Source organism: Garra rufa, chromosome 1 (genome assembly GCF_049309525.1).
Source record: "Garra rufa chromosome 1, GarRuf1.0, whole genome shotgun sequence".
NCBI lineage: Eukaryota > Metazoa > Chordata > Actinopteri > Cypriniformes > Cyprinidae > Garra > Garra rufa.
Window position 1 is genome coordinate 76,335,011 of NC_133361.1, and position 27,170 is coordinate 76,362,180.

A 27,170-nucleotide genomic window follows, 5' to 3' on the forward strand; every position below is an offset into this window, starting at 1 on the left:
AATGACACATTTGGCTTCAGCATGAAAGCGGAGCCGCAAAAGCGGCACTTTGAGATTTGCGCAGCCATAAAGTCATCAGCGTATCGCTCAGCAGAGGGTCAGGTGAGACTCAGTATCTCAGGGACTGTAAATCAGGGTCAAACTCTCTGAGTTTCCAATCAGACGTCGTCAGGTTCAAGAAAATGTCATGTGCTGTGGCTGAATTGGTGATTTTAAGGATGCCTTTCAGATCAGTTGACGGTTAGTTGTAGCTACAGACATCAAACTCGGTCGGTATATTGGTCTCATCAAGCCGGACACCTTTCTAATTTACACCCGTTACCTGCGACCAACAGGAAGTCGGCTATTTTGATTTGAATGTGGATTTTTGGAAACATATAGCTGTGAATAAATTCATATCACTCATAGCAGAATCAGACTGTTCACACCAAACTTTGTCGACATGATGCCAAGATACTGAAGATGCTGAATTGTGAACGGCTTTGGGATATCTTGAACGGTGTTGATGTGGCGATTTATGAAAGTAACAGTAAAAAAGATGGAGAGTTATTTCCATATATCTTTAAATTGCATTATTCTAACTCATCAAAACTTTTCACATATAAAGAACAAGAAATTCTTAGGAAATACGTGTAGTTTCAAAATGTTATCGTGCTCAGAGGCCCCAAAAACATTAAAAGTGTCATTTAAGTTTGTCAGATTAAAGCTGTAATACCAGGGATGAACACTAGAGGTATAAGATAAGATAATGCTATTTAGCTCATTCTCAGTGTATAAGAATGACAGTAATTAAAGCACACATTGCTTAAAACGAAAAGTCACATTTTTCTTAAATTAGTGAAAATAAATAACTTGCACTTTCGGAAACAAAATAAATTATTTATAAAGTAATAATAAATATTAAAAGTAGAAAATAAGCAGTATCTCTTCGAAATAAAATGACTCTTGTACACGCAGTAGTGTTTTTAAAGGGAAAGTAATTGAAAAAATTGACCTGGAAAAGTTTGATCGATTATAGGTTCTGAATGTCGATTTCGATTAATCGCCCAGCCCTAATATGTACTGTACTGTCAGTGTACTTTTACATAATTATTTTGTATAGGTGCTTAAAGAGCATTAAAATCTTCTTTTATCTTTTAAGGAAAAAATATATGATTTAAATACATATATACACTCTCACTGGTAGAACAAAATATCTTATAAGTATGACACTATACTGCTCAGTTCACTTAATTAGAATGAGAAACAAATACATCAACTAAGTTAATATGTATTTATTTTTAATGTATTTGTTACTGTTAAATGTATTTGTCATTGACTACTAGAGATTGATTCAAAAACGCAGATTCATCCAGTTATGTTTTTGTGAGCAAATCATTTATTCATTCAAACCACTTGTTTATAAATATATTCTATTTGAAATATTCTATTAAATTATTAATAATTCATTCAAATGAATTAAACACTTTTTAGTAGACTGAAGCGATTCATATTTTGTCTCACATTATTTTGCTTAGTTTAGAATTGCTAGGAAATCGTGATCTCTATTTAATCTCAAAAAACAAAAAAAAACTAAAACTGAAACTAAACTAAGTTTTATTGCAAATTTAAAAACTATACTAAAATAAAACCAATTTAAAAAAGCAAAACTAAAGTAACCTTGTTGGGAAGCCCCGCAAAATAAGGTGCCCTAACAAAAGTTGTAGACTGTGCAGCAAGTAGGCTGTTGTACATGGTGCTAAATTAATGTAATACAGTTCTGTGTAACCAATTATTAGCAGTTTTTTTTTAATTATTAACCTTTAGGAATCTTTAGGGGATCCAATCGTATCCCCTATCCAATCGTTCTTTTCGTCTGCAAGACAAACATATAGTTTCAGTGATTTATTATATCTTTAAAGTGCAGCATCCAAACTCTTTGAAACTTTTTTCATTCAAAGAACTATTCATTCTGATCAAGCACAGTTCATTTCATAATTATACAAGACTCCAAGAATGAAAGAAAATTAAAAACACATATCTGATCTCACTCTGCTCTGCGCTCTCTCTCTCTCTCTCTCTCTCTCTCTCTCTGTGTGTGTGTGTGTGTGTGTGGTAAGTGGTCCAGAGGGTTACTGTGAATGCACAGTTTTCCTGATGCTACCGGGATGGTGATTGCGTTTATGGCGAGGGCCCGTCATCGCTGCTTGCAGCTATATTTAGTGTTGTTTGTTTTATTTTTGATCTAGAATTATTGTTAACCGTCTGTATGTTGTGCTGTGTAACTGTGTGTGTGTGTGTAGTTGTCACAGACTGGTTGATGTTCATGAATAAACACTGCAGTGTCTCCTGTGTGTTTGTGTTGGAGGCCCTCTGTCTGCGGGACGTCCCTCTCTCTCTCAGTCTCACCTCAGCTGGACACAATATGTGTCTGACGTCGGTGTGTTTGAGCTTCCTCAACTCATCGTCTCCACACTCGCTCTCTCTGTTTGGGTGTCTGATCTTCTCCATGAGAGTAGAAACACTCTCCAGAGAACACGGAGATGCTGATCTTTGTCTTCAGTTGTGTGTCCATTAATGGTGCCGTCTGAAGTGTGTCTGTCCAAGCAGGCAGGATATAGGAGCCAGTCTTTTACAACAAATCAATTCTGACATTTAACCAGTCAATTAGAATTTATAGAAGATAAGACTTTTATAAAAAATAAAAGTTCAGACTTTTTTTTTTCTCAGAATTGCATGGTACAAATTTGCAATTCTGACTTTTTTTCTTGGAATTGTGAGATATAAACTTGCAATTGCGTGTTATAAAGTCAGAATTATCAGATAATTGTGAGTTAGAAACTTTTTTCTTTAGAATTACAACTTTATATCTCACCATTATGACATTGTGAGTTTATATCTTAATTCTGAGAAAAAAGGTTGGTGATTTTTTTTTTTTTTTTTTTGATTTCTGGAAGAAGACTTTTCTGCTCACCAGGGCTGCATTTATTTGATCTAAAGTACAGCAAAAACAGAAAAATTATTAAATATTTTTACTATTTAAAATAATTGCTTTCTATTTGAATATGTTTTAAAATGTAATTTATTCCTGTGAACAAAGCTGAATTTTCAGCATCATTGCTCCAGTCTTCAGTGCAACATAAACTAAGATATAAACTCATGATTGAGTTAAAAAGTCAGAATTATGAGATATAAACTTTCAACTGAGTTATAAACTTTTTTTCTTTGTTTTTTTTTTCTCAGAATTGAGTTTATATCTCACAATTCTGACTTAATAACTCAATTGTGAGTTTATATCCTGATTCGGGGAAAAAAGTCAGAATTGCAAGTTTGTATCATGCAATCCGGAGAAAAAAGTCACAATGACCTTTTTTTTTACTTTTTTTTTTTTTTAATTCAGTGGCAGAAACGGCTTTCATAGGGATCTGCGGTTACAAATAAAAATAAAAATTATTGTTGTTAGATACACTGCTGTTAAAAAAGTTTGGAGTAGGTAATTTATTCATTTTAAGTAAGATATTTAAGGAATTAATCATGATTTCCACTAAAAATATTGGGCAGCACAACTGTTTCCAATAATAATAATAATAATAATTTTTTGAGCAGCAAATCAGCATATTAGACTGATTTCTGAAGGATCATGTGACACTGAAGACTGCAGTAACAGCTGATGAAAATTCAGCGTTGCATCACAGAAATAAATTACATTTTAAAATCCATTCAAATAGAAAGCAGTTATTTCAAATAGTAAAAAATATTTCACAATTTTACAGGTTTTGCTGTATTTTAGATCAAATAAATGCAGCCCTGCTAAGCATAAAAGTCTTCTTCCAGAAAAAAAAAATAAAAAATCTCACCAACTCCAAACTTTTGAACAGTAGTGTGTTTATATAAAAGTAAATAAAAGGTCACTCTCATTGAACATTAGTAGATTGTATTGAAGTTTGCATTAACCGTACGTTTATCTTAATGAATTAATTTTGGATATATCATGAGATTCAGTTGAATATGGCCCAAACACACAGACCGTTTCCACGCTGAGGTCTCATGTGTTTTTCTTCTCCTCCCAGAGGACGGCTGTTTGTTTCTATCCATGTATGAAGTGTCATAAAAACATGTGATCCGTCTTGCTTCTGGGCAGAAATCAAACCGCGCCGGAGACATCTGCTGCGCAAATGTGTGCAGAATAAAGCGTCCCGGGTCGCAAATCTTCGTGCGATCTACAGTTTGATGTATTTTGATGTTAAGCGCTCTGGACGTCTCTAATAAAGCGTGTTTATTTCTCAGCCGTTATCTCCCTCGTGTTGGATTCACACCCCTTCGTTTTCTTGCAGCATTATGTCAAACTGCTTTAAATTAGTTTTTCCCCACATCAATTTACATAATAATGACGAAGCAAAAACCAGATTTGCAAATTTGACACATGTATTAAAAATAAGTAGATTACATAAGTATTCACCCCCTTAACTCAGTCCATAGTTGAAGCAGCTTTACAGCCTCAAGTGTTTTTGGGTCTGATGTGAGCATCTTTGCACATCTGCATTTGGCAATTATCTGCCATTCTTTGCCTCACCTTTTCACCTCTCCATCTCTGTCAGCTTGGACATTTTCTAGAGTCCTAGTTGTTCCAATCGTCTTCCATTATGGAGAATGCTTCTGTCAACCTTCAATGCAGCAGATTTGTTTCTGAACTCTTCTCTAGATCATCGCCTTAACGCAAGTCTGTCACTGAGCTCTACAGGCAGTTATCTTGGTTTTTGCTCTGATCTGCATTTTCAGCTGTTAGACCTTTTCTGAGAGGTGTGTGTCTTTCTAAATCAGACTCATTCACATGAATTTGCCACAGTTTAACTCCACTCCAAGTGTAGGAACATCTAGAAGCAATATGAATGCTCCTGAGATACATTTACAGTGTCCCAGAAAAGGGTATGAATACTTATGCACCCTGCTGAAAAGACCAGCATATGCTGGTTAGGTATGTTTTGGTGCTGGGATGCTGGTTTTAGCTGGACCTTTGCTGGTTTATGCTGGTCCTTGACCAGCAACATGACCAGCATAAACCGGCAAAGGGCCAGCGTAAACCGGCAAAGGTCCAGCGTAAACCGGCAAAGGTCCAGCGTAAACCGGCAAAGGTCCAGCGTAAACCGGCAAAGGTCCAGCATAAACCAGCTAAAACCAGCGTAAACCGGCAAAGGTCCAGCGTAAACCGGCAAAGGGCCAGCGTAAACCGGCAAAGGTCCAGCGTAAACCGGCAAAGGTCCAGCGTAAACCGGCAAAGGTCCAGCGTAAACCGGCAAAGGTCCAGCATAAACCAGCTAAAACCAGCGTAAACCGGCAAAGGTCCAGCGTAAACCGGCAAAGGTCCAGCGTAAACCGGCAAAGGGCCAGCGTAAACCGGCAAAGGGCCAGCGTAAACCGGCAAAGGGCCAGCGTAAACCGGCAAAGGACCAGCGTAAACCGGCAAAGGACCAGCGTAAACCGGCAAAGGACCAGCGTAAACCGGCAAAGGACCAGCGTAAACCGGCAAAGGGCCAGCGTACACCGGCAAAGGGCCAGCGTAAACCGGCAAAGGCCCAGCGTAAACCGCAAAGGGCCAGCGTAAACCGGCAAAGGGGCCAGCGTAAACCGAGGGCCAGCGTAAACCGGCAAAGGGCCAGCGTAAACCGGCAAAGGGCCAGCGTAAACCGGCAAAGGGCCAGCGTAAACCGGCAAAGGACCAGCGTAAACCGGCAAAGGGGCCAGCGTAAACCGGCAAAGGACCAGCGTAAACCGGCAAAGGGCCAGCGTAAACCGGCAAAGGGCCAGCGTAAACCGGCAAAGGGCCAGCGTAAACCGGCAAAGGGCCAGCGTAAACCGCAAAGGGCCAGCGTAAACCGGCAAAGGGGCCAGCGTAAACCGGCAAAGGGCCAGCGTAAACCGAGGGCCAGCGTAAACCGGCAAAGGGCCAGCGTAAACCGGCAAAGGGCCAGCGTAAACCGGCAAAGGGCCAGCGTAAACCGGCAAAGGGCCAGCGTAAACCGGCAAAGGGCCAGCGTAAACCGGCAAAGGGGCCAGCGTAAACCGGCAAAGGGCCCGGCAAAGGGCCCGGCAAAGGGCCAGCGTAAACCGGCAAAGGGCCAGCGTAAACCGGCAAAGGGCCAGCGTAAACCGGCAAAGGGGCCAGCGTAAACCGGCAAAGGGGCCAGCGTAAACCGGCAAAGGGCCCGGCAAAGGGCCAGCGTAAACCGGCAAAGGGCCAGCGTAAACCGGCAAAGGGCCAGCGTAAACCGGCAAAGGGCCAGCGTAAACCGGCAAAGGGCCAGCGTAAACCGGCAAAGGGCCAGCGTACACCGGCAAAGGGCCAGCGTAAACCGGCAAAGGGCCAGCGTAAACCGCAAAGGGCCAGCGTAAACCGGCAAAGGGGCCAGCGTAAACCGGCAAAGGGCCCGGCAAAGGGCCAGCGTAAACCGGCAAAGGGCCAGCGTAAACCGGCAAAGGGCCAGCGTAAACCGGCAAAGGGCCAGCGTAAACCGGCAAAGGGCCAGCGTACACCGGCAAAGGGCCAGCGTAAACCGGCAAAGGGCCAGCGTAAACCGAGGGCCAGCGTAAACCGGCAAAGGGCCAGCGTAAACCGGCAAAGGGCCAGCGTAAACCGGCAAAGGGCCAGCGTAAACCGGCAAAGGGGCCAGCGTAAACCGGCAAAGGGCCAGCGTAAACCGAGGGCCAGCGTAAACCGGCAAAGGGCCAGCGTAAACCGGCAAAGGGCCAGCGTAAACCGCAAAGGGCCAGCGTAAACCGGCAAAGGGGCCAGCGTAAACCGGCAAAGGGCCCGGCAAAGGGCCAGCGTAAACCGGCAAAGGGCCAGCGTAAACCGAGGGCCAGCGTAAACCGGCAAAGGGCCAGCGTAAACCGGCAAAGGGCCAGCGTAAACCGGCAAAGGGCCAGCGTAAACCGGCAAAGGGGCCAGCGTAAACCGGCAAAGGGCCAGCGTAAACCGGCAAAGGGCCAGCGTAAACCGGCAAAGGGCCAGCGTAAACCGGCAAAGGGCCAGCGTAAACCGGCAAAGGGCCAGCGTAAACCGGCAAAGGGCCAGCGTAAACCAGCTAAAACCAGCATCCCAGCACCAAAACATACCTAACCAGCATATGCTGTTTTTTCAGCAGAGCAACCGGGATCTTTTCAGTTTTTTATTTCTAATAAATTTGCACCAATGTTAAAAACCTATGTTTTGCTTTGCCATTATGGAGTATGAGATGTAGATTGATGTGGGGGAAAAAAACTAATTTAAAGTAGTTCAACATAAGGCTGCAACAAAAACAAAATGTGAAAAAAATGAAGGGGTATGAATACTTTAGCAAGGCGCTGCACGTGTGTGTTCTCTGCTCTGGAACGGACAGAAAGGCGATGGCACTTTAAAGCGCTTTTCCCCGTTTCACCTCCCGTCGAGGCCTTTGTATTACATAAAGCCTTGAGAACAGTTGTGTCATTGTTGTGAACGGAAAGGGCCTTTTCTTCTGATGCTTGCACTTCTGAATATGATATGCGCACATGGAAAGCATGGACAAAAAAACTGTGTTGAATTACGCCGTCTGTACCAATCCGTCAAAAATGGATGCGGCTCAGTTTTCATTTGACAGTCGCACCGACCGGCGACTCCGGACTTTCCCTGGAACCGGAGTTTCCACTCGGTTTTAACCTAATTACGCTGCTGCTTAATGACGCTATTGTTTGGTGTTTGTGACCCGCGCTTCATCTGAGACTAAGACAAAAACGAGAGAACGTACGACCGCAGCCGACTCAAACTGTTGAAAGCTGTAGAAACTTCAGAGTTTTTTCCCAGTCTCTGAGCTAGAAAATGAGTGGAAGAGGAAACGCATTCAGTTACACAGTGGAGATCACTGCCGTGCGTCTGAACATTTGACATCTTGCATTACAACTAATGTGAGCACAACACAATCTGTAAGCTGATATGAGCACACCTGTCAGTCAAGATTCAACTTTTCACCCGCCCTGCTTCCTGAGTTAGTATGTTTTTAGTTCTTTTAACATGATTAGCAAGTTACTAGCATGATTAACAATTTGCTAGCATGACTAGCATGTTGCTAACATGACTAGCATGATATTAGTATGTTGTTAACATGACTAGCATGTTGTTAACATGACTATCATGATATTAGTATGTTGTCAACATGATTAACAAGTTACTAACATGCTTCTAGCATGACTAGCATTTCACTAGCATGTTGCTAACATGATTAGCACATTATTAACATTATGCTAGCATGACTAGCATGTTGTTAGCATGACTAGCATGATATTAGTACGTTGTTAACATGATTAACAAGTTACTAACATGCTTCTAGCATGACTAGCATTTCACTAGCATGTTGCTAACATGATTAGCACATTATTAACATTATGTTAGCATGACTAGCATGTTGTTAGCATGACTAGCATGATATTAGTATGTTGTTAACATGATTAACAAGTTACTAACATGCTTCTAGCATGTTGCTAACATGATTAACACGTTATTAACATTATGTTAGCATGACTAGCATGTTGTTAGCATGACTAGCATGATATTAGTATGTTGTTAACATGATTAACAAGTTACTAACATGCTTCTAGCATGACTAGCATGTCACTAGCATGTTGCTAACATGATTAGCACGTTACTAACATTATGCTAGCATGTTGTTAACATGACTAGCATATTATTAGTATGTTGTTAACGTGATTAGCAAGGTACTAGCCTGTTTATAGCATGACTAGCATGTCACCAGCATTTTGTTAACACAATTAGCATTTTACTAGCATGATTAGCATTTTACTAGCATGTTGACATGATCTCAAGGGATTGTGTCTCAAGGGATTGTGGGACTTCTGTCAGTTGAAGTTTGAATTTTGTCAGTTGAAGTTTGAATTTTGTCAGTTGGAGTTTGAATTTTGTCAGTTGGAGTTTGAATAGTGTTGATCATTTGAACATTCCCTCAATGTAAGTCTATGGGATTTTTTCCCAGTTTTAATCCTCATTTTTAGGAAAAGCGTGAGTCGGATCAGTTAGAAAAGATCCAGCAGCTGGAGTCAGATCAGTCTGAAGATCTGGCCTGAGTTTGGAGTTTGGAGAGTTAAAGCTCTAGGAGGAGTTAGAGTTGATCATTTTAGTCTCAGAAGAATAACTGTAAGTTTAAGTAGAATCTTGTGTTCTGCAAGTGAACGGCACATTATTGTTCATCCCAAAGAGGCACTAAATCACTTTCACAGACTTTCACAATAAATGTACCCTTCTGGTGGAATCCCAACAGCTAAGTCCTTATCCATCTTCAAGAATCGGCTAAAACACACATCTCTTCCATCTTTATTTGACCCTCGAACTCTAGCACTCTCTATTCTTAAAAAAAATCTTTAGTCCTTCCATTGTCCTCTTTTGTAAGTCACCTTGGATAAGAGCTTCTGCTAAATGTCTAAATGTAATATTTCAAATCTACATGGACGGCTATGTGTTGAGTTCTGCGCATGAAAGCGAGAGCGAGAGAGAGAGTGCTCTCATTGAGTTAGAGGAAGTTGAGCATCCCCGCCGCAGGGTTCTTCCTGCGGCCGACCCGAGGGATCAGTACCTCCATAGTGCCAGATAACACTGGGTTTGTGTTGGAGCTCTCTTCGCATCTCTTCTAAGAGATATTTTTATCCGAACGCAGTTGACAGGAAGGTAATCTGAATTGGCCGGCCATATTTAAGAATCCATTTCCTTTTTCTTGGACTTTCTTTAATGTGCTCCGCAGATTGACGTGGCGCTGTGATTGAATCAAGACTCATTTGGACACAGCGAATAATGCGGCCGGAGAAAACTTGGAGTCAAGCATTGCAAATTTGTAAAAACAAAACCGGTATCAGAATAAAACCCTCTCCCAAAAAAGTTAGTAAATTATCAGTCAGATTGGGACTTGACTTAAAGTGTATGGGCCATTCTACAGAATTGAGTTGGAAACATCTAGCTAATGTTGTATGTATGCAAATTGCATAATATATCCATAATACACATTTCTAGTAATTGTGCCGTTAATTCTCAGATTGCATTTTTGGAAAGTTTTGGAATGTTTGTCCTCTTCCCAAATGTAACAATTTAATTAGAAGGGTTATATTGACCTATTGACATTTACCTGGTAAATATATTGCTATTTTATTCAAATGTTTTCAGAGGTAAATCAATACAATTTTAACCACATTTCAAGTGTGATTTATAAGATTTGTTATATTTTGAGTCCAGTCCTTCTAAAAGGCATAAAGTTAATCACTCTGATTTTAAAGTTAAGGATTCATAATTTTGAATGCGCATTGAACCAAACACTATCATAACATCTTAGTTAATATTTATTTTTGACAAAACATGGCCTGTTTCAGTTGTGACTGTTCATTTTTGGTAGTGACCACATCACAACAGATTTTAACTTGAGTACTAAAACATACTAAAATACAAAAAAAATTGCATAACTGTACTAAAACTGTGTTTATTTTCCCCAAATATGAGGACTGTGTGTTCCCTTTGGTCACTGCCGAAACAATGATGGCATGTTTCAGTAGTGCCAATAACACCCAAAAAACAAGGATGTCACTACCAAAACTTCAAATGTTTCTGACAATTATTGTATACTTTTGAAGAAATCGGTCTCAGCCAATGCACTAAAACATAAAGTGTTTTGGTAGCAACGTGAAAATGCTTGACACATTTTTTACATAAAGTTTCATGTTTTTCGAACATCACTTTTTGAAAGATATAAATTATTTCAGCATCATTTTCATAAGTTAAAATTTAAGGGTTAAGGTTTGGGACAGCCACCTCCCAATTGAAATTACCCAATAAATGACGATTGTATATGTATATTAAGCTTACTGATATTTTCTAAGATTTGAATACTTAAATGTTTTTAAGTGTTTTTTGGTTGTGGCACAGCAGTTTGCACCAATTCTGTATAGATATATATCTATATAGATAGAGTGGAGTGCGTGAAGTGCCTCACACATGACACAATTTAATTAAAATAAGGGAACAGATGAATAAAATAAGGCCACAAAATAGTAAGGCAAGGGAACTAATCCTTCATTTGTGGCAACAACGTTTACATTTTACATTACAGAATCATTTCCGTTTATCCAAATTCTTCCAGCACCCAGAAAACGGGAGGCGGTTGGATAAGGGGTGTAACAGGAGCTGTCCTTGGGCAGTTAACATCCTGGGCTGAAAATGGGCTTCACTCCAGCCCTGACTCCCACTCATGACGTTAGGCTATTTTGAGAAATACAGCAAACGGACGTTTCTTTCCGCCAGTGGAGTTTCTATCAAGTGACCTCTGTGTCTCTCACATGACGAGGTAAAGGTAAAACCTGAGCTGCGCTGATTTGATCTAGATCCAGAATTCTGCAGAAATGAGTCACAACGAGGAAGAAGTACTTGAAACGAGGCACGTAATGATTTATGCCTGAAAACTGGACTGGAGCACATTCTTGCGCTGCGCTTTAGAAACGGATTGATTTTTGTGCAGCAGTCAGAATTTAGCAGAGCCCCGCTGCTCTGAAGTTTAGGGGTTTTGGAGAGTGAGCATGAAATGCTTTCTGTGTACAAAACAAATATTCCGAGAGTTGGGAACAGGCCCTGTGCTGCGGTGAGGTAGGGCAAGGGGGGGTAATTGCTATATTAAGAGGAAGGAATTCAAAATAAAGTTAATCTCTCCACCCCTCCGTAAGCTCAGAACAAACGTGCTGCATCTTGTTCGCATTCAGAGACAGTGTAACTGAGACAAGGATGAAGGTTCTGCTGTGCCAGGATCCAGTTCAGCCCGGTTTAGGATCGGGCCAGCAATGGGTTTGACTTGGCACTGATGAAATGTTCATGTGTGTAGGTTCCTAAAAGTTCATGGGTATGCAGTGCTCTACAGTATGCCGTGTGTGAATTTAACTAGTGCATTCCTCAGCCACCCGCCCTCCCGTTGTGATAATGCTTCATTTTAACTCATTCACTCTCTACTGCAAGAATGAAAACTAACATAGCAACATCTTCAGCAGTACAACATCTTTGAAATTGTTCTATAATCTTGCCACTGATAAAGTCATAGTAATACAAGATTATTTTTGCAAAATGTGCACAGTCAGGCGATTGTGGTAAACTCCTCTCGAGCTCTTGGCGTGGTCTAATTGTCCAGCAGAGTTTAGTCCTATCCCTAATCGAACACACCTGCCTGTAATCTTATAGTGGAGGCGCTGTGTTTGATTGAGAATGAAGATAAACTCTGCAGGACAGTGGACCTCCACTAAAGGCCTTGCTCATCTCTGGCCGTTTGTGTGAGTAAGGGGTGTCCAGTCCTGCTCCTGAAGAGTTCAGCTCCAACCCCAGTTAGAAACACCTGAACCAGCTAGTCAGGGTCTTACTAGGCATCTTCCAGACAGGTGTGTTGAGGCAAGTTGGATCTAAACTCTGCAAGATACTGGCCCACCGGGAGAAGGTTTGGACATCCCTGACCTATAGGATGGTCCAGACCTGAATGGGCACATGGTCTCTTGGGAATGGAGTAGTCTAATTAAACTAGTCCAATTAGACAGACCCGAACCAGCTAATCAGGGTCTTACTAGGCATCTTCCAGACAGGTGTGTTGAGGCAAGTTGGATCTAAACTCTGCAAGATACTGGCCCACCGGGAGAAGGTTTGGACATCCCTGACCTATAGGATGGTCCAGACCTGAATGGACACATGGTCTCTTGGGAATAGAGTAGTCTAAACTTTTTCCTGGAGGGCCACTGACACTGTCCTGCAGAGTTCACTTCCAACCCCAATTAGACAGACCCGAACCAGCTAATCAGGGTCTTACAAAGCATACTAGAACAGGGGTGCCCAACCCTGTTTCTGGAGATCTACTATTCTGCGAAGTTCAGTTCCAACCCTGATTAAACACACCTGAACCAGCCAAGTAATCTCTTAGGTAGCACTTGATAATTACAGACAGCTGTTTTGGAGCTAAAGTCTGCAGGTAGGTAGATCTCCAGGAACAGGGCTGGGAACCCCTGTACTAGAAACTTCCAGACAGGTGTGCTGGAGAAGGTTGAATCTGAACTCCGCAGGATACTGGGCCACCAGCAGCAGGTTTGGACACCCCTGCTCTATAAGATGGTCCAGACCTGAATGGCACTTGCACATAAGTCCAACCTCTTTTCTGGAGGGCCACTGTCCTCCAACCCCAATTAAACACACCTGAACCAGCTAATCAGGGTCTTACAAGGCATACTAGGTGTGCCAAGCCAAGTTGGAGCTAAACTCTGCAGGACATCGGCCCTCCAGGACCGAATTTAGACACCCAAGTGTTCCAAGTGCAGTTCTTAGGCCACTGTTTCCCAACCCTACTCCTAAAAGCCTCCCAGCAGTACCATTTCAGGTCTTACTTATGAGTTGAATCCGGTTGTGTTTGATTACGAAGACAGGCTTAAGCAGGGGTGGGCAATTTCGGTCCTTGATAGCCATAGTCCTGCAGAGTTCAGCTACGACCCTAATCAAACACACTTAAACGAGCTAATCAATGTCTTCAGGATTACTAAGGCTATAGGCGGGGTGTTTTTTCTTTCAGGGTTGGAGTTGAACTCTGCAGGACTGCAGCTCTCTAGGACTGAACTTGCCTACCCCTAGTCTTTTGAAGCTGGTAGATGTTTGTCCATCGCTCTATCTCTCCACAACAGCTCTGTCATTTACCCAAACGTATACGACTGTTTTTCACTCTGTCAGATTCGATTTCTAGAAAGGTTAGTAATGTATCCCTTCTGTTTCTGCCCTTGCCACAGCGGGTCCACCCTGACTTCGCGTCGCGCTTCCTGAAGAAAGGAAAAGCCCCGATGTGCTTGTCACCCGAGCTGCGCGATGGAGGCCGAACGTCTTCACTCAGCTACTCTTCAGACACTCAAAGGCCGCTCTGTTTGGGATATAATCGAGCCGATGGGATGTAATCTTGAGCGGCGGACTCAGGAGATGGGGAGGGATGGAGAAACTCTACAGTAGGCTTCGCAGGGAAGGATCGTCTTTCTCCAAAAGTAGGAAACGAGCGTCGGAGGGTTCCTGCTGCCAGTCGCCTCTATCCTCCTGTTTCGACACGGGACCAAATTCAAACCATGTGTCCTCGCACCCGGTTAGCTGCTTTTGCCCACCTCTAGCATTAGCGGTCTGGATGGATCCATTTCACTGCCCCTCTCCCGTGCCGCGTTCTCATTCTCCCAGCCCCAAATGAGCCTCTCCGTGGGATTCCAGGCTTAATAGGCTGGAACTGTCTCATGTCCGGTCTCCGAAGGTGGCTGTTATCCTCCGAGGGCCCCCGTGCGAGGCTCAAGCTCGGGCTCGTGTTATGGGGTGAGTACAGTAGCCCACCTCCAGGGTCAAAGGTCACTTCCTCTTCAGATCTCTGCTTAAAGATGAGATGTTTCTGGGATATCTTTCTGTTTAAATATGCAGAACTAATGTGCCAGGAGGGGGAAATATGTGCTGCCTGCTGCAGTTCTGATCTGTCACCACTTGCAATGTGTGTGTTTATGTATTCTTTGAGAGAGAAGAAGGGAGGGAAGACGTCGGGGGGTTTACCCAGTGGGTTTTTCTTGCTCAGATGGCCTCTTTAATAGGCAGCCATCAATCTTTGTGGAACGTGACCCCTCGGCTAAGCACCATGGACAGCGTAGTGACCTGGTCTTCATAGCAAATCCAGGGTTTCTCAAATCTGGCAACTTGACTGGAAGCTTGGGTGAGTTTGGTCAGGGTTTGAGCTAAACCTTTGGGGAACCTGCTATAAGGGAACAAGGACTAGATTAGAACTTCAACAGGAAATGGTAGTACAATATAAATACGTCAAGATGTTTGCTCACTCCTACTACTGTTGTAAGACGAACTTGGCTTTTCTAAGTGATTCAGAAGTCCAGCAATCTCATGAGCTTGTGTTGAATAGATGGATCAGTTGCAGTGCTTAGGAAGTCAGTGCTGGCTTCGAACTTCAGCAAGTTATGTTTTTGTTCCTGTTTAACGGGTGATTTAAGAGCGAGGCATTTTCTGGTGTGAGGCCTGGTGAAGGTCAAATGGGTGACAATAGCAAACTTTTTTTCTACAAAATCACACATGCACACACTTTAATCTTGCTGTCTGTCCTAAACAAGTATGCTACCAGTCAGAAGTTTTTGGACAGTAAGATTTTTAATGCTTTTTTTAAAGTACAGCAATATTTTTACTGTGTAAATAGCTGTTTTCTGTTTGAATTTGAATATATTTTAAAATGTAATTTATTCCTGTGATCAAAGCTGAGTTTTCAGCTCAATTACTCCAGTCTTCAGTGTCACACGATCCTTCAGAAATCATTCTAATATACTGATTTCTCTGCTCATAAAACATCAGTTACTTCTATTATTATTATGCTGAAACCAGCTGAATATATATTTTTTTTTTCAGGTTTCTTTGATGAATAGAAAGTTCAGAAGAACAGCGTTTATCTGAAATCTCTTGAAAAATAAATGTCTTATCCATCACTTTTGATCAATTTAAAGCACAAGAAAAAAAAATGGATTGACTTTAAAACTTTTGGATGATATAGTGTTTAATGTTACAAAAGTTTTCACTTCAGATAAATGCTGATCTTTGGAACTTTCTGGAAAAAAAAATATACTCAACTGTTTTAAAAATTGATAATAATAATAAACATTTCTTAAACAGTAGAACAGCATATTAGAATGATTTCTGAAGGATCATGTGACACTGAAAACTGGAGAAATGATGCTGAAAATTCAGCTTTGATCACAGTAATTAATTACATTTTACAATAAATGTAAATAAAAACAGCTGTTTTAAATAGTAAAAACATTTTACAATATTACTGCTTTTACTCTATGTATTTTAGATCAAATGAATGGGTGATTATTCAGAAAAGTCCACTTTTGGTATGGCATGATGTCTTGATGTATTTATTTTTCTAACATTTAAACCACATTACTTTTTGACATATTAATGACAGCTTAATGTCTTAATGTTAGCTTTTTTGTGCAGTTACTTAAAGGCCATGTGCACCTTTTTTGTCACTGGTGTTACCTCCTTTGGCAATATTACAGGTTTTAATGAAATATTATTTCTCAATTTTTTGTAGCACTTACAGAAAAAGTAATCAAATTTGCAAGAAATAAGGAGAGTATGTTTTATTTATTTAATATACATACATATACATACATATACACACTACCGTTCAAAAGTTTGGGGTCAGTAAGACTTGTAATAGTCTTTAAAGAAGTCTCTCTTCTGCTCATCAAGGCTGCATATATTTGATTAAAAATACAGAAAAAAATCAGTAATATTGCAAAATGTTTTTACAATATAAAATAATGCTTTTTATTTTAACATACTTTAAAATAGAATTTATTCCTGTGATGAAAAGCCGAATTTTGATCAGCTGTTACTCCAGTCTTAAGCGTCACATGATCCTTCAGAAATCATTCTAATATGCTGATTTATTATTGGAATGATCAATGCTGGATAATATCAACTTCGTGCTGACAAATATTTTTTGAAACCTTCTAATTATGTGGTGAATAAAAGTATTAATTTCTTTAACAAAAAAAAAAAAAAGAGAGAGAGAGAGAAACATATATATATATAGATATTTCCGTGGAATGACCTAAATTCAGGCTTAGTGTTCAAACTCTTTTAACTGGTCGTGTACATATAACACTATTTCGATGATTTGTCCCCAAAGTTAAAAAAAAAAAAAAAGTGCCTATAAATAGAATTTCAAATGCCTACCGCCGCTCATAGATGTTTCCACACATATAACCGGATGAATTCTGGCGGTAATTTGTTATGATAGCCAAAAATAAACCCTACTGAGTTATGGTGAAACCAGTGTGTGACAGACAGGTATGTGTGTGAAAATGCCAGTCATCTGTCCTGGCGCACACACACATGTTTTCTCCCTGCTATATGGAGATGTTTGAAACCAGTCTGACCTGTGGCCTCTGTGTGCGTTTCACTTCCTCTTTCTCCTGGTCGCAGTGCTGCACGTGTGTTTCCAGAGTCGGTGCGCCTCTGATCGGCTCATTGTGTCTGCTCTGAGAGCCTCTTGTTGGCAGATCAGGTGTCTTGTTCACACACAGATGCGTCTGGTCGCTTTACCTCGATCGAGCGCGTCGACGGGAGGGAGGCGGGTCGTGACGGAAAGCTCTTAATGGAGACGCTCGGAGTAAATGTGCGGGGATTATGTGTGAAGACAGGGCTGCTTTTAGCCGTGTTTGATCATGTCTGGCCCTCTCGCTTCTCTGGCATTCCTCTCGTAACAGTCAGCCGGTGAGAAACGGAGGTATGCTCCTGCCTGGATTACTGTACTCGTTCCTGCCGGCCTGCATGGGAAACACACAAACAGCCAGGCCATTGTACATCCAGAGTGCTTCTGCCCTAAAGGCTTTCAATTTCTCCTTACCAGTCACAAAAATCCCCCATTGCCAGGCTCTGTTCCAGACCAGAGATGCCTACCTAGGCAACATTTCACGCCTCGGGCTGTTTCAGACAGGACTGAGATTGCTTTATCGTTAGGCTTCTTTTTGGTGCTGTACCTTAGTAACACAAAACCAGTCTTGAGTAGCAAAAAACATTAGGATATTAAGATCATTTTCCAGGAAAATATTTAGTCAATTACCCACTGTGGATATAGCAAAACTTTGTGATATGCATGGCTAAGAACTTCATTTGGACAACTGAAACTAACTAAAGTTATGTCACTTAGTTACTTTTTATGGAAAGTAATGCGTTACAATATTGAGTTACTCCCTAAAAGAGTAACAAGTTACGTCACTTAGTTACTTTTTATGGAAAGTAATGCGTTACAATATTGAGTTATTCCCTAAAAGAGTAACAAGTTACGTCACTTAGTTACTTTTTATGGAAAGTAATGCGTTACAATATTGAGTTACTCCCTAAAAAAGTAACGTTACTTAGTTACTTTTTATGGAAAGTAATGCGTTACAATATTGAGTTACTCCCTAAAAGAGTAACAAGTTACGTCACTTAGTCACTTTTCATGGAAAGTAATGCGTTACAATATTGAGTTACTCCCTAAAAGAGTAACAAGTTACGTCACTTAGTCACTTTTTATGGAAAGTAATGCGTTACAATATTGAGTTACTCCCTAAAAGAGTAACAAGTTACGTCACTTAGTCACTTTTTATGGAAAGTAATGCGTTACAATATTGAGTTACTCCCTAAAAAAGTAACGAGTTACGTCACTTAGTCACTTTTTATGGAAAGTAATGCGTTGCAATATTGAGTTACTCCCTAAAAGAGTAACAAGTTACGTCACTTAGTCACTTTTCATGGAAAGTAATGCGTTACAATATTGAGTTACTCCCTAAAAAAGTAACGAGTTACGTCACTTAGTCACTTTTTATGGAAAGTAATGCGTTACAATATTGAGTTGCTCCCTAAAAAAGTAACAAGTTACGACACTTAGTCACTTTTCATGGAAAGTAATGCGTTACAATATTGAGTTACTCCCTAAAAAAGTAACGTTACTTAGTTACTTTTTATGGAAAGTAATGCGTTACAATATTGAGTTGCTCCCTAAAAAAGTAACAAGTTACGTCACTTAGTCACTTTTCATGGAAAGTAATGCGTTACAATATTGAGTTACTCCCTAAAAAAGTAACGTTACTTAGTTACTTTTTATGGAAAGTAATGCGTTACAATATTGAGTTACTCCCTAAAAGAGTAACAAGTTACGTCACTTAGTCACTTTTTATGGAAAGTAATGCGTTACAATATTGAGTTACTCCCTAAAAAAGTAACAAGTTACGTCACTTAGTCACTTTTCATGGAAAGTAATGCGTTACAATATTGAGTTACTCCCTAAAAGAGTAACAAGTTACGTCACTTAGTCACTTTTTATGGAAAGTAATGCGTTACAATATTGAGTTACTCCCTAAAAGAGTAACAAGTTACGTCACTTAGTCACTTTTCATGGAAAGTAATGCGTTACAATATTGAGTTACTCCCTAAAAGAGTAACAAGTTACGTCACTTAGTCACTTTTTATGGAAAGTAATGCGTTACAATATTGAGTTACTCCCTAAAAGAGTAACAAGTTACGACACTTAGTCACTTTTTATGGAAAGTAATGTGTTACAATATTGAGTTACTCCCTAAAAGAGTAACAAGTTACGACACTTAGTCACTTTTTATGGAAAGTAATGTGTTACAATATTGAGTTACTCCCTAAAAGAGTAACAAGTTACGACACTTAGTTACTTTTTATGGAAAGTAATGTGTTACAATATTGAGTTGCTCCCTAAAAAAGTAACAAGTTACGACACTTAGTCACTTTTTATGGAAAGTAATGTGTTACAATATTGAGTTACTCCCTAAAAAGTAACAAGGTACGACACTTAGTCACTTTTTATGGAAAGTAATGCGTTACAATATTGAGTTACTCCCTAAAAGAGTAACAAGTTACGACACTTAGTCACTTTTTATGGAAAGTAATGCGTTACAATATTGAGTTACTCCCTAAAAGAGTAACAAGTTACGACACTTAGTTACTTTTTATGGAAAGTAATGTGTTACAATATTGAGTTGCTCCCTAAAAGAGTAACAAGTTACGACACTTAGTCACTTTTTATGGAAAGTAATGCGTTACAATATTGAGTTACTCCCTAAAAGAGTAACAAGTTACGTCACTTAGTCACTTTTTATGGAAAGTAATGCGTTACAATATTGAGTTACTCCCTAAAAAGTAACAAGGTACGACACTTAGTCACTTTTTATGGAAAGTAATGCGTTACAATATTGAGTTACTCCCTAAAAGAGTAACAAGTTACGACACTTAGTTACTTTTTATGGAAAGTAATGTGTTACAATATTGAGTTGCTCCCTAAAAGAGTAACAAGTTACGACACTTAGTCACTTTTTATGGAAAGTAATGCGTTACAATATTGAGTTACTCCCTAAAAGAGTAACAAGTTACGTCACTTAGTCACTTTTTATGGAAAGTAATGCGTTACAATATTGAGTTACTCCCTAAAAAGTAACAAGGTACGACACTTAGTCACTTTTTATGGAAAGTAATGCGTTACAATATTGAGTTACTCCCTAAAAGAGTAACAAGTTACGTCACTTAGTCACTTTTTATGGAAAGTAATGCGTTACAATATTGAGTTGCTCCCTAAAAAAGTAACTTTTGCGTTACTTTTTAAATCTGGGCAGGGCTTGCTTGTTTGTTTTTAATATAAAAAGTTCTATTTTTGTCAAATGTAAAAGCCTGAATGTAAAAGAAAAAATGTCAAAAAAGAAAACCAAATGTTAAATTATCTTGAGTAATTTCTTCTTATTAGTACGGATGAATTGGATCATCGAAGGTCGGCAGCAAAGACATCGGTTAATAAAATGGGATTAAATACATTAAATACATTTGGTCCAGAAGTGCAGAAGTCAAGTTATTGTGTTTTAAATGCTGGAGGTTGTGTGTTGAAGACTGAGGTCAGGTGGAGCAGACAGGGCTGTAGTTGACACACATGCTCCGCAGCGCTGCATCAAAGGCAGGTCTGCTTGTTAAAGTGTGTTATGGTGCTGAACGCAGCAGGGTGGGTCTTGCTGTTTAAATGTTGGCTCTCGGCTGGAAAAAGGCCTTTCAGAGCTCTGGCTACTGGAGTATGTGGAGCAGCTTTGAGAGAAGAAATATGAAAGGAATAGTTTACTCAGAATTAAACTTTTAATAAATTGCTGTTATATTGTGTTTAAATTAATTAGACATGCTTTTTGATTATTTAAAAGGAAAAAAATAATAATTCAGAAATATAAAAAAAAATGAATATAGGAAAAAGTAAAATGAAATTTGGGAAAAAAATAGAAATGCATTTGAGAGAAAAAAAATGGAATTTGCGGAAAAAGTGTTTTAGAAAAAAATATTTCATAAGATTTTGATGAATTAATTAGACATGCTTTTTGATATTGAAAAGTAAAAAAATAAATAAATACATAAATTTTAACAAAAAAAAATGAATTTAGGAAAAAAGTAAAATGAAATTTGGGAAAAAAATTAACTGAATTTGAGAAAAAAGATGTAATTTTTGTCTAACTTTAAATAAATTGCTGTTAAATTGTTTTTAAATTAATTAGACATGCTTTTTGATTTTTTTAAAAAGTAAAAACATAATAATACAGAAATATTAATACTGAAAAAATGAATTTAGGAAAAAATAAAATGGAATTTGGGAAAAAATAAATAAAATGGAATTTGGGAAAAAATAAAACTGAATTTTATTGAATGTTATTGAATGTTATTTTAGTTAAACTTTAAATGAATTGCTGTTAAATTGTGTTTAAATTAATTAGACATGGTTTTTTAATATTTGAAAGGTAAAAAAAATAAATACAGAAACATTAAAACAAAAAATTGAATTTAGGAAAAAATGAAATTTGGAAAAAAAAATAGAAATTAATTTGAGAAAAATGGAATTTGGGGGAAAATAATTTTTGTTAAACTTTTAATTGATGTTAAATTGTGTTTAAATTAATTAGACATGCTTTTTGATTATTGAAAAGTAAAAAACTAAAAAAAATACAGAAAAATGTAAACAAAAAAATGAATTTAGGAAAAAGTAAAATGAAATGTGGGTAAAAAATGTAACTGAATTTGAGAAAAAGATGTAATTTTTGTCAAACTTTAAATAAATTGCTGTTAAATTGTGTTTAAATTAATTAGACATGCTTTTTGATTATTGAAAAGTAAAAAGAATAATACAGAAATATTAGTACTAAAAAATGAATTTAGGAAAAAATAAAATGGAATTTGGGAAAAAATAAAATAAAAAAAAAGTATTTTAATAACATCTTAAAAATGTTATTTTAGTCAAACCTTAATTAAATTTCTGTTAAATTGTGTAAGTTTCATGATTTCAATTAATTAGACATGCTTTTTGATTATTAGTATTTTTAATAGAATCACTAAAATGTGTGGAAAAAAAGGAATCCATGAATTTGGGGGAAAAAAAATTGAATTTTAAATGTGATTTACAGTTTGACAAAAGTCAAAAATTTAAATGAATTGCTTTTAAATAATTGTAAAAAAATAAATAAATACAAACAGAAAAATGTAAGCAAAAAAAAAATTTATTTAAGAAAAAGTAAAATGAAATTTGAGAAAAAATAGAAATGAATTTGAGGGAAAAATAGAATTTTGGAGGGGGGATTTTAGAAAAAAATACATTTCGTAAGATTTAAATTTAATTTTTAATAAACTTTAAATAAATTGCTGTTAAATTATCTTTAAATTAACTAGTTAAATTAAATTAATTTAGGTAAAAATAAAACAGATTATTTTTTATTTAAATGTAACCATTAAAATAAAGTCTAAAAAAGGGAGTCCATGAATTTGGAAAATAACAAATAATTTCATATGGCGCTAATTTAAGTAGATTGGACACAATTAAATTAAGTACCGTCTTAAACAATTTGAAAAAGTTTTTTTTATAAAGTTTTTTAGAAGTACATTTTAAAAGCAAGTCCTGCTGGGTGTAGTCGTGAGACAGCCGCGACGAGCGTGTTTTCTCAGAGATGAAGAGCTGTAAATCTGTCATCCGCAGTGAATAATACACAGGAAGATTCAGATTGTGTTGTGAAGTCTTTAGGCGTTGAATGTTTACACAAGGCAGTGTCGGTGTTGTCTCTCTCTAGCCCACGGGAGCAGCACCTGTGGAAGCTGGCAGCCCAAGAGCGGCGCTGCACCGACACCAAACCTGAAACAATTGCAATAACCGGGGCTCCGTGTTTGGGAACGGGATGTTTGGGCCTCCAGGTGTGTGTGGGTCTCTGTCGGGGCTTGTGTGCCTCTAATGATAGGCCTCCGCAGACGCACACACAACAACCAGACACACACCACAGCAGCACAACGCTTACGTAAACTTACAGATCATCTGCTCATCCCAGATGCCTTTCTTTCTTCAGTCGTACAGAAGTTGTGTTTGAGGAAAGCACTTCAGGATTTCTCTCCATATAGTGGACGTCTATGGTCAGCGTTGCCAGATTGGGCGGGTTTCCACTTTGAAAAGAAGACATTTTACGCATATTTTCGGACTGTTTTGATCCGTGCTCCTGTGAAATTGACTTGTCTTTATTTTATCTTGTCATTATTATTTTTTTTTTTAAAGAGATAAAAAATGGTCCTTATCAACCTTGACATGGCAATACAATTGAAGTGGGCAGGTTTTGGTGAGCTTTTGGGCTGGAAATCGTCAACCCGATCTGGCAACACTGTCCATGGTGTCCCCGAGTTCGAACTTCCGAAATATGGAAAAGTTAACTAATTATATTCTTCTTAACCTCAAATGCTCATCTTGTCTAGCTCTGCCTGAACTCTGTGTATTCTGGGTCAATACAGTTAGGGGACGTCTAAAAACTCCCATCTCATTTTGTCCTTTTTTACACCGCTTTTACCTTTTCGTGTTAAAGGGCGTTTGATCTTCTTTGAAAATGAGATGGGAGTTTTTAGACGTACCCTAACTGTCTTGAACTGGAATACACAGAGTTCACACAAAGAAGAGCATTTGAGGTTAAAAACATATAAATTGTCTCTTTTTTAGAAAATAACCAATCGTTTCACTAGATAAGACCCTTCTTCCTCGGTTGGGGTCGTTTAGAGCCATTTGAAGCTGCATTTAAACTACATTTTGGAAGTTCAAACTCTGGAGCACCATAGAAGTCCACTATATGGAGAGAAATCCATGCCTTTCTTTCTTCAGTCGTAAAGAAATTGTTTTTTGAGTAAAACACTTCAGGATTTCTCTCCATATAGTGGACTTCTATGGTGCCCCAGAGTTTGAACTTCCAAAATGCAGCTTCAAATGACTCTAAACGATCCCAGCCGAGAAAGAAAGGTCTTAACTATGGAAAAATTAACAATTTATATGCTTTTTAACCTCAAATGCTCTTGTTTGTGTGTATTCCAGTTCAAGACAGTTAGGGTAGGTCCAAAAACTCCCATCTCATTTTCTTCTGGCCCCAGAGTTTGAACTTCAAAAATGCAGTTTAAATGCAGCGATTGGTTATTAAATTATTATTAAATTACAATTTATATACTTTTTAACCTCCAATGCTCGTCTTGTCTAGCTCAGCAAAGAAGATCAAACGCCCTTTACCAAGAAAAAAGGTAAAAGCGGTGTAGGGCGATTTTGATGTTGGAAATGAGATGGGAGTTTTTAGACGTACCCTAACTGTCTTGAACTGGAATACACAGAGTACACACAAACAAGAGCATTTGAGGTTAAAAAGCATATAAATTGTCACTTTTTTAGAAAATAACCAATCGTTTCACTAGATAAGACTCTTCTTCCTCATCTGGAGTTGTTTAGAGTCCTTTGAAGTTGCATTTAAACTACATTTTGAAAGTTCAAACTCTGGAGCACCATAGAAGTCCACTACATGGAGAGAAATCCATGCCTTTCTTTCTTCAGTCGTAAAGAAATTATGTTTTTTGAGTAAAACACTTCAGGATTTCTCTCCATATAGTGGACGTCTATGGTGCCCCGAGTTTGAACTTCCAAAATGCAGCTTCAAAGGACTCTAAACGATCCCAGCCGAGGAAAGAAGGGTCTTAACTATGGAAAAATTAACAATTTATATTCTTCTTAACCTCAAATGCTCTTGTTTGTGTGTATTCCAGTTCAAGACAGTTAGGGTAGGTCCAAAAACTCCCATCTCATTTTCTTCTGGCCCCAGAGTTTGAACTTCCAAAATGCAGTTTAAATGCAGCGATTGGTTATTAAATTATTATTAAATTACAATTTATATACTTTTTAACCTCCAATGCTCGTCTTGTCTAGCTCAGCAAAGAAGATCAAACGCCCTTTACCAAGAAAAAAGGTAAAAGCGGTGTAGGGCGATTTTGATGTTGGAAATGAGATGGGAGTTTGTAGACGTACCCTAACTGTCTTGAACTGGAATACACTGAGTACACGTTAACAAGAGCATTTGAGGTTAAAAACATATAAATTGTCTCTTTTTTAGAAAATAACCAATCGTTTCACTAGATAAGACTCTTCTTCCTCATCTGGAGTTGTTTAGAGTCCTTTGAAGCTGCATTTAAACTACATTTTGGAAGTTCAAACTCTGGGGCACCATAGAAGTCCACTATATGGAGAGAAATCCACGTCTTTCTTTCTTCAGTCGTAAAGAAATTATGTTTTTTGAGTAAAACACTTCAGGATTTCTCTCCTTATAGTGGACGTCTATGGTGCCCCCGAGTTTGAACTTCCAAAATGCAGCTTCAAAGGACTCTAAACGATCCCAGCCGAGGAAGAAGGGTCTTAACTATGGAAAAATTTACAATTTATATGCTTTTTTTTTACCTCAAATGCTCTTGTTTGTGTGTATTCCAGTTCAAGACAGTTAGGGTATGTCTACAAACTCCCATCTCATTTTCTTCTGGCCCCAGAGTTTGAACTTCAAAAATGCAGTTTAAATGCAGCGATTGGTTATTAAATTATTATTAAATTACAATTTATATACTTTTTAACCTCCAATGCTCGTCTTGTCTAGCTCAGCAAAGAAGATCAAACGCCCTTTACCAAGAAAAAAGGTAAAAGCGGTGTAGGGCGATTTTGATGTTGGAAATGAGATGGGAGTTTTTAGACGTACCCTAACTGTCTTGAACTGGAATACACTGAGTACACACAAAGAAGAGCATTTGAGGTTAAAACCATATAAATTGTCTCTTTTTTAGAAAATAACCAATCGTTTCACTAGATAAGACTCTTCTTCCTCATCTGGAGTTGTTTAGAGTCCTTTGAAGCTGCATTTAAACTACATTTTGGAAGTTCAAACTCTGGGGCACCATAGAAGTCCACTATATGGAGAGAAATCCACGTCTTTCTTTCTTCAGTCGTAAAGAAATTATGTTTTTTGAGTAAAACACTTCAGGATTTCTCTCCTTATAGTGGACGTCTATGGTGCCCCCGAGTTTGAACTTCCAAAATGCAGCTTCAAAGGACTCTAAACGATCCCAGCCGAGGAAGAAGGGTCTTAACTATGGAAAAATTTACAATTTATATGCTTTTTTTTAACCTCAAATGCTCTTGTTTGTGTGTATTCCAGTTCAAGACAGTTAGGGTATGTCTACAAACTCCCATCTCATTTTCTTCTGGCCCCAGAGTTTGAACTTCAAAAATGCAGTTTAAATGCAGCGATTGGTTATTAAATTATTATTAAATTACAATTTATATACTTTTTAGCCTCCAATGCTCGTCTTGTCTAGCTCAGCAAAGAAGATCAAACGCCCTTTACCAAGAAAAAAGGTAAAAGCGGTGTAGGGCGATTTTGATGTTGGAAATGAGATGGGAGTTTTTAGACGTACCCTAACTGTCTTGAACTGGAATACACAGAGTACACACAAAGAAGAGCATTTGAGGTTAAAAACATATAAATTGTCTCTTTTTTAGAAAATAACCAATCGTTTCGCTAGATAAGACCCTTCTTCCTCGGTTGGGGTCGTTTAGAGCCATTTGAAGCTGCATTTAAACTACATTTTGGAAGTTCAAACTCTGGGGCACCATAGAAGTCCACTATATGGAGAGAAATCCACGTCTTTCTTTCTTCAGTCGTAAAGAAATTGTTTTTTGAGTAAAACACTTCAGGATTTCTCTCCTTATAGTGGACGTCTATGGTGCCCCCGAGTTTGAACTTCCAAAATGCAGCTTCAAAGGACTCTAAACGATCCCAGCCGAGGAAGAAGGGTCTTAACTATGGAAAAATGTACAATTTATATGCTTTTTTTAACCTCAAATGCTCTTGTTTGTGTGTATTCCAGTTCAAGACAGTTAGGGTAGGTCCAAAAACTCCCATCTCATTTTCTTCTGGCCCCAGAGTTTGAACTTCAAAAATGCAGTTTAAATGCAGCGATTGGTTATTAAATTATTATTAAATTACAATTTATATACTTTTTAACCTCCAATACTCGTCTTGTCTAGCTCAGCAAAGAAGATCAAACGCCCTTTACCAAGAAAAAAGGTAAAAGCGGTGTAGGGCGATTTTGATGTTGGAAATGAGATGGGAGTTTTTAGACGTACCCTAACTGTCTTGAACTGGAATACACAGAGTACACACAAAGAAGAGCATTTGAGGTTAAAAACATATAAATTGTCTCTTTTTTAGAAAATAACCAATCGTTTCACTGGATA

General features: G+C 38.5%; 1 long non-coding RNA gene across 1 annotated transcript in view; it reads left to right on the forward strand.

Annotated features, from left to right (window-relative positions):
* LOC141339421 (uncharacterized) overlaps positions 1–27,170 on the forward strand; it is a 102,123-nt gene that overhangs the window by 22,389 nt on the left and 52,564 nt on the right. Inside the window, exon 2 of the long non-coding RNA XR_012356018.1 lies at positions 13,783–14,341. This is a non-coding gene — a long non-coding RNA (uncharacterized lncRNA). The remainder of the gene's footprint in view (positions 1–13,782; positions 14,342–27,170) is intronic.